The sequence below is a fragment of the Silene latifolia genome, chromosome X (genome assembly GCF_048544455.1).
Source record: "Silene latifolia isolate original U9 population chromosome X, ASM4854445v1, whole genome shotgun sequence".
NCBI lineage: Eukaryota > Viridiplantae > Streptophyta > Magnoliopsida > Caryophyllales > Caryophyllaceae > Silene > Silene latifolia.
This window is the reverse complement of record NC_133537.1, coordinates 84,567,524-84,576,485: the sequence shown is the minus strand read 5'-3', so window position 1 is coordinate 84,576,485 and position 8,962 is coordinate 84,567,524.

The following is an 8,962-nucleotide window of genomic DNA, read 5'->3' as shown; positions in this document are numbered from 1 at the left end:
TCGTCATTACGACGGCCTAAGAAGGCGTGTTGAAATGGTTATAAAACCGGGTTTGAAAATCGTCATTACGACGGCCTAGAAAGGCGTGTTGAAATGGTTATAAAACCCGGGTTTGAAAATCGTCATTACGACGGCCTAGAAAGGCGTGTTGAAATGGTTGTAGAAACCCGGTGGTTTGAAAATCGTCATTACGACGTCCTAGAAAGGCGTGTTGAAATGGTTATAAAACCCGGGTTTGAAAATCGTCATTACGACGGCCTAGAAAGGCGTGTTATAATGGTTATAAAAACCGGGTTTGAAAATCGTCATTACGACGGCCTAGAAAGGCGTGTTGAAATGCAACGGTCGGCGAAAGACCGAGGTTTGAAATGGCCATTATAACGGCGCAAAAAGGTGTTTTTGAAAGTTTAAAAATGACACGGAAGGACTTATGATCACATAACACATAAGCACTCACAATTTCATTATATTATGCATAATGCTGACACGGATTATGGCTTAAAAGGGTGGGTTACACACCAAGCGATCAAACCCCGATTTGCGAGAGGGATACCAATCCAAGCAAAATGTGTAAGGTGGGTGCCCTAGCCTCGTGGTCGAAGAAAATGAAAGCCCTTTGACGAAACAGAAATGTGTAACGTCAACGGTATGCTTGACACAATCGGGATTCGAAACGCGGGGATGAGAAAACTCACGCCGACGAGACGAGCCAATTGGTCGAAAAGGGTTAGGTTATAGGCCCAGACAAGGAACCCGGCCGTGACCGTAATATCAATTAATACATTTCAACCAAGACCTCATTCGAGCCTCACCATCTAGGGATCACAAAGACATAAGTGTCCTAGTTTTTCCCAGCGGAGTCGCCAATCTGTGGACATGGCCCACCTACACGCCAAGCCGGTCTGTTGGACGTATAGCGGTCTCTTGAAAGCCACGCTCGGCGGCGTAAAAATGCTTTCGACCAGATCATTTTAGATCGTTCGGTTTCGTCTCAGCAAAGGTCTAAAAACGATTAGAGATGTTCGGAGTCGCCACCAAGCACAAAGCAGGGTTTGACATAGGTACTAAAGATAAGGAATCGTCCCTCTTTAGCATCCTATCTCTGGAATGACTCTCGTACGCCCTGGATAAGGTCGTCCACTATCCAAAGTTTCTAAGTAAGAGGTGAAGGTACGTATTGGGAAGCCCTTTAATCAGACACCCAATCCCGCCCGCGGTAGCGGCCTCTACTGATCGATCTTGGTTGGTTGAATGCAAAATTTGATAAAATGGTTTAAATGCATGAATGCGCATCCATTGGTTTAAACCTAACATGTGAGAGCTTTCTATGTCGGTTGATTTAATCCAAGTATCAAGTATAAGATGTCAAGTTTGATTTAAATGTTGATTTGCATGCAAGACTGTGGACAACGCCCGCGGGAACTGCGTCCGCGGGATCCACACTAGGCTTTATCGACTCGAGGTTCTTTCGAATCGAATTAAGACACATTAGAGTCGCCACCAAGTTTTATGGGAACTTGGAACCGTTCAAGTCAACTTTACACCTTTCATCGAAAAGCATAAAGCCAATCGACTACGAGTGATTAAAGATAAAGACTTGTACCCTATATCACTCGATTAGAATGACTCTCGTACTCCAATGGTATTTAGACAGATCCACAAACCATAGATCTTGAGTAAGGGGTGATGGTACGTGTTAGGAAGCCCATAAGGACACCTAACCCCGCCCGTCAATAACGGACTCTACTAAGTCAAGTATCGGATTTCAAACAAGGTCGTAGCTACTATGATATATGATATGCAAACGTCGTTTTAAAACCCTAACATGCGAGGTTTCTATGTCGATTTAGATGCAACTAAACTAACTTTGTCAAAGTTGTAATTTAGCATGTGGGTTGATTGATCTAACAACATATAAAACAAAGCAAACAAGGCTTAAGGGGAATGGGGGAGCCGTTGGGATCTACCCTATTACAACCCAGGCATTTCATGCCGACACAACGAGAAATTAGAGACACAACTCGATCTAATTACAACAACTATCGAAATTATTTTGACTCAATTAAAATAAAACCTATATACATGATACAAAATTACAATACCAACTAACAAAAAACAACTTAAACTATTATGACTTAACAAATAAAATAAATGTAAACAAAAAGGCTAAAACTAAGTTAGATTGATTAATGATGTTAGTCGATTTATTAATTAGTAAACAAATTAGACTAGAATTAAACTAATTAAATTAAATTAAACAAATACAAAGGTTTGAAATAAATTAGGTACAACTTATTGATTAAATTGAACCCAACTCATTAAAATTATTCACCAATCCATATTTATTAAAATAGGATTAGTAAACAATTAAAGAAACAAAAGACGAAAAGAAATCAAATCAAGCGGCGATTCATGCGGTGCACGGATCAAGTCGAAACGCACTGGCAAAGGTAATCGCTTTTTTTTGTAGAAAACAAAGTTAATTGCATTTTAATTTCAAATCAAAAAATAAATTACGGAAAAATTCACTAAATTAAATTTACATATTTTGAACCTTAAAAAATAATAAAAACAAAATTTACAATATTAGCAACAAGTTAAACAAATTAAAGGTTAATTAATTATAAATTAAATTAAATAATTACGAACTAGGTTAAAAACAATTCTAATTTGTCAACGAGTGCAAATGGAAAGGTGTTAAGCACGCACTTCCATGCTAGCGAGAAAATTAGTGAATGGGAAGATGAATTCAATTAAAAATTAGAAGATTGCAAATTTCATTTACAATAATGTTATTTTACTCCTAAGATGCCTAGTGAATTAACGAACTAAATTGAGGTGTTAAATTAGTTGAAAGAATTGTGTAAAGGTGGCCTACTATTATGATGAAATAAAAGATCAAAGTTAAAACAAAGGTACAAATAACATACTACGTCAATTAGATTGATTTAATTCTGTTCGATTCCAAATACGAGGATATGTAAATGAGAAGGGGATACGACCGACCAATCTGACGGATTTCTTTCCCAACTCAAGTCAACGCGGGTATTCGGAATGGCACTTTAACTCATACTCATACTATACTAATGTTTCATAGTTAACGATGCTAGACGATGTATAATATATAAAATAAGCGATAGAAAAACAAATAAAAATAACGAAATAAAAAGGGAAAGAAGGAGGATTTGATGCACCCTCAACCTACATGTATCGTTGACACCGTCTTGGGTCGTAATCGATCGTAGATTTTATCTCGAGGGGCCATCGTCGACGAAGACAATTAAAATTGAATTTTGAAATCACGAAACAACACGTTCAAAAGGCAGACTTGAGCAGCGATTTTCAATCACTCACCACGACTTCGTTTCTCAACGATTTTTCAATCCGAAAGATGTTTTGGAAACTAGAAAGACTGAATTTTGTGAATATGGAAATAAACCAGAAGTTTTAATAGGATTTGTGCACGAGAATCAAGGCCAAAGACCACGACAGAAACTCGAAAACAAGATTTGTGTCCCTGTTTTCAAGCGGCTGTCACGACTTTAGTTTAGGGTTGTTTTGGATGATTGATGGTTGTTATTTGCAGTATGATGTGGGGAGAACTTAGAGGCATGAAAGTATGGCAGAGGGGAGGTATTTATAGGGAGTTAAAGTAGGGTAAAAGAGAGCAACAAGCAGTCGGGCTCCCTGTTTCGCTGCTGCTGTCCAGCAGCTTTCGTGAGCTCGTGTAGGGTTTTGGAGGGGTGTTTCTTGGTGTTTAAGCTAAGGTAATATGGGTAGAATACTAGGATATGGATTAGGGTTAATGGGCACGGGTTTAAGTGGTGTTTGGAGCGGGTTTGGGGCTTGGCGAAGCTGAACACGGGTAAGGGAAAGGGTTGGTTGTGCGAGCTGTTTGGGACGGGTTATTAGCTGGATTGGAGGGAGTTTGGACGGGTTTGTGGAAGCGGTTAGGGCCTGGTTATGAGGGTGAGTGATGGACTGGGTTATGGGTCAAGAGTTGGCTTGAGTTTGCTTCGAAAATCGTGCTCAAATCGAGTTGAAAACGAGCTCAAAATCGCGTATAAAATCGTTGTAAAAAATCGAGTTCTTCAAATACGGTTTATAAACGATATAAATTGATTTTTCAAATCAAATAACTAAAGAACGATTTTTAAAATCAAAAATAAATTTTATTTTCAATAAAATAAATTTAAGAAAATAAATTCAAATTAAAACAATAAAATGAATTCACTTTAAAAATACATTTAAATTAAATATCATTTAAATTAATAAAATACTTCGTCGACAACGCTCATTCTACATCATAAAACGAGCTCCAAATAATGACAATGACAACTAAAGAATACATGTGTCCTATCATCATCGGGTGTTTGTCGGGTTCTCTATAAATTCCAATATCGACGGATACGGGTATCTACAGAGCCCCCACTTTGACCGAGGCTTGGACAAGGCGAAAGTCAAAGTATACCCCAGGTCCCTCTCGACCTGAGGATTCTGCGGGTCGTTTATAATCCATTAGACTTGCGTATATTAGCTCGCCAGCCATAAGAAAAGATCATACCTGAAACTTCGTTAAGGATTAACTCTTGCTCCTGTTGCGTCAAATTATCATCGTTGGTCGTCGACCCATAAAATTGCATATATGGTGGATTGAGCCTTATCCTTAGGCGCCTACGTATCCGTTTCTGACGGAATCAAACCCGCGTCGTAGTTCGGCAACTACTGACACATGCCCAAAGTTTATCATCTGCTGGCGTTTGTCCAAAATTCATCATCTGCTGACATTTGCCCAAAATTTATCATCTGCTGGCACTTGTCCGAAATTCATCATCTGTTGACACTTGCCCAAAGCTTATCATCTGCTGGCAAGTGCCCAAATGGGACGGGACTTTCCGAGGAGGTTGCCGCCGCTTTCATCATTTGCTTTCAGCTATGGAATTCTTCCATTTCATACTCTTGTATTGAATTGAATTCTTGGTGGATGTCATCCTTTACATCTTGATAATGGTCTCTGAAGCCTACGGCTTCAGAGCCCCCAGTTTGCAATGGCTCTAAAGTCGAAAACTTTAGAGCCCCCAGTTGAAGCATATCCTGCTACATTTAAAACACAAAAACGTACTAGCAATAATCATCACATAAGCACATTTGGATCATCGATCTTAAAATTGGATCATTTGAAAGATTGGTCATCGACCCGAAAATTTAATTTGAAAGACTGGGTCATCGACCCGAAACCTGAACATGTCGAAAATTTTGAATAATTGGGCCATCAACCCAAATTTTGAATTTGACATCACTTTGATGTTGGGCCATCGACCCTTCAAAAATTGAATTTGAAATTTTGAATTTCGAAAGATTGGGGTCATCGACCCGAAAAGATTCCACTACTTGGATCATCTATCCATAATTTGCAAAAAGTTTTTGAAATTTCGGAATTCTGAAAAATATGGCATTTTGAAATCGAACCTTGATAGGTGAGCATGAAATACGACTCAGACACTCTGTATGACCCGTAAACAACGTGGGCGTAGCCCGCTACCGTAAAACAAAAAGGAAAATAAAACCGTAAGTGTGCACGGGTTTTAATTCAATTATTGACTTGTTGGGGGGTAGATATGTAAATTGGCCGTTCCGGCGCCAAAAGATGGCAAATGGAAATCACAAGGCCGTCGGACTTGGGACGGAGATATCATATGGCATGGGCGTGCTCCCGAAGGCACATGGGAATCAAGATCACTTGGCATTGACAAGGTGGATTAAACTCATGGAGCAACAACGTTGGCTTCGCCCAGACAGTAAACATAAACTGATTTTATGAAAGCACTTAGACATCACACATCACTCTTGTTGGGAACATTCTGTCACTCTTCTCCTTGCCTCCTTTATTTTCAGCGAGTTTTCATCATTTCTTGCCACCGCCTTCTTTCTTTTCAGCGGGCTTTTACTAATTTTCTTCCACGCCTTCTTTCTTTTCAGCGGGTTTTTCATATTTTCTGTTCCCAACACAAACCCACATCTATGTGACTCAGCATCTTTGCCTAAACCGTTAGATAAAGCTCATTCTGAGATTTGATACTATTCATCCGAACCTATATCTTTATCCTAGCCTACATTGAGTGCTAAGACCGACTCAAACAAAGGTGGCTTCATTTGGACTTGGTTAAGACCCGTAAGAAACCAACAAGATGACAACTTGGTTGATGAGTGGATTGAATCCCTTATTCTGAAGGACTGCCTACGTATTCGCGTGGAGCGAAATCAAATCCGACGTAGTTCGATGAAGGTGCATTAAATTGGCATTTTGATTGTGTGTACACACTCGAAGGTTTCACCTAAGGTATCATGTCATATCCCATTCTAGCCTGTAAGGTACTGTTAAATCCCGTGTCTAGGGTTGGTACAAAAAGTTGTGGTTCTTTGGGATGTGGAGCTTGGTAAAAATAGGTTCGCGAGGTAAACAATCATTCTGAAGGTTCGTTTTGTGGTGCTAAGGCCAAGGGCTATGGCTTATAACGTGGTTGAAAATGGTGTCTCAGGTTTGATGAACCTAAGTGCAAATGGGTCGGGAAACGATGTGGGTTTAAATTTCCATGTCTGGACCCTAAAGGCTTGGCTTTACTAACACAAGCTAACTGACTCTCAGAATCCCTAACTATTCCCTCATAAATGCCTCGGGAAGGACTTAGGGGCATGGATGACTACTGATGGCACTACCTGACCATTTTGGCTTCACCTTGAACTCTGATTAACATTTCAACATTTCTTTTCTTCTTTTCTTTTCTCTTTTTCTTCTTTCTTTTTTTTTCGTCTCTTTTTCCTTTTTTCTTCTTGTTTTTTTCTTTGTCGTTTTTTTTTCATCTTTTCCTTTTTTCTCTTTTTTTTTGAAAATGGTCTTCTACTCCTTCTCCTAGTCACCAATGGATACACCTTGAAAACTTGGCTTCGCCAACTAATTTGGGTCAGAACTAACAATTCCTTGTTAGAACGGGTTGGTTTCCTTTCTCTTCGAGATGTGGAAGGATTTTGTGGGTAATGGGCTTGCCATATGTCATCGATATGGGAAGCAGGGAGCTAGTCTAGCTTTGTCATAAAATCATCTAAGAGCTTGTCATAAGCACTGGTTTTGATGGAGGTTCTCTACCGCCAGACATGGAATAGGTAAAGGGCACAGACACGAGATCCTAGTGTACCTTCCATTTTGAAACGGGACATATTTCTACCCCAAGTATGCCTTTGAGTGGGTTGTGCATTTTATCATGTTTCGGAATGATTGAGGATTGGAAACAAGATATATTTGGAAACGAAACTGCAACTTTTATTGGAATGACAAATGCTTAACAGACTCGAAGGAACGATTCCTAGGACACACCCTAGGTCATCGCGGAACAAACGACTCAACTTCCGGAAAAGAAATACCTAGACTCGACTCGACTAAGATAATAAAACAGATCCCGACTCATAATTTCAAATCTGGTCATGAGCTTTCTCTTGTTCAGCTGTCAACTTAGATGCTCGGCTCTGGTTCTTGATCCCTATGATGGTCTGCCTCCATCCCGAGGTAGTCCTCTGAGGATCTACGCCAGTGATGTAGGTTGGTGAATCGAATTTTCTTTTATTAACTTCGTTAATGAGAGGAGTACATTCTAGAGCAAGACTCCCGACTTGAATTTCATTCTTCGGGTTTGGCAAGAATTCAGAGAAATCCACAAATATTTGCCCGATAAACTCCCCTTTCAAGTGACATGGGCGGATAAGATGAGAATAATCGACATTGTCTTCGACAGAAACAAAGTTGGCGTGATCGCCAAATGGATTGGTGATGTTATTGGGTTTAACAGTTGGGATCGGGAGTGTTCCATTCTCGATCATGTCTTGAATATCGTGCTTTAGTCGATAGAACCTTTCAGTATCATGGCCTTTCCCTTGATGAAAGGCACAGTAGGCATTTGGTTTATACCATTTACCTTGTTGATCAGCGGGAGGGTCCGGAGTTGGACCAATAGGCTTCAGCTTTCCTTGGGCTGTGAGCCTTTGGAGAGCGTATGTATAAGTGCATCCGATATCGGTGAATGCCCTAGGTGTTTGGCGCTGCGACTTCTTCGATTGCCCTTCTAAGATATTGATGGCTTCATCAATATGGGTCGTTGCTGGGGCCTTGGCCTTAGACGATGAGGCCCCTTGGTACCCTTTTGGCGTTTCAGCCTCTGCCCTTATGACATCATCTTCTACCTTTATCCCGATTCTTATCAATTCTTTGAAAGAGCCAAAATTCAGTATTTCGAGCATTCCAAAAAGGTCTTAGATTCTTTACGAACTTATCTACCATTTCAACTTCATCGGGCTTCTTGGCTAATTTCACGCTTCAAAGCGCCATCTTGCAAGGAATTCAGTAAAGCCTTCTTTTTCTTTCTGTGTCATAACCTCCAGCGTTCTTATATTGGTTCGAATCTCGACATTGTCAACATAGTGCTTACAAAACTCCACCGTGATATCTTCGAAAGTAGGAAAGTTCTTTAGGTCCAGATTGTAGAACCACGCCTTCGGGTGTTCATCCAGAGATTGAGCGAAAATTTCAGAGAGCATGTCAGCAGGTACTCCCTTCAGTGCTAAGTACCCCTTATAGGCCTTAACATGGTGGACTGGATCTTCTGTGCCCTTAAACTTTGGGATATCAGTGAGTACCATGTTTGTAGGCAACTTATCCCGAACTGGGGCATAGGCCCTAGCATTTTCGTAATGGATGTTCTTCCCCTGGGAGAGTTTCAGACGGTCCTCAATGAACTTGAACAGTTTCTCCAGATCAGTCAGAGGTGGGGTAGATGAAGAGGAATCTTCACCCAGCTTGGATTCGATCACATCCATTCTGGCCATCATGAGGTTCACGGCCTCAGTGAGTTTGTTAACAACATCTTCCATTGCTTGAAGTCGGGTTTTTGGCGGCCTTTCGACAAGAAAACCC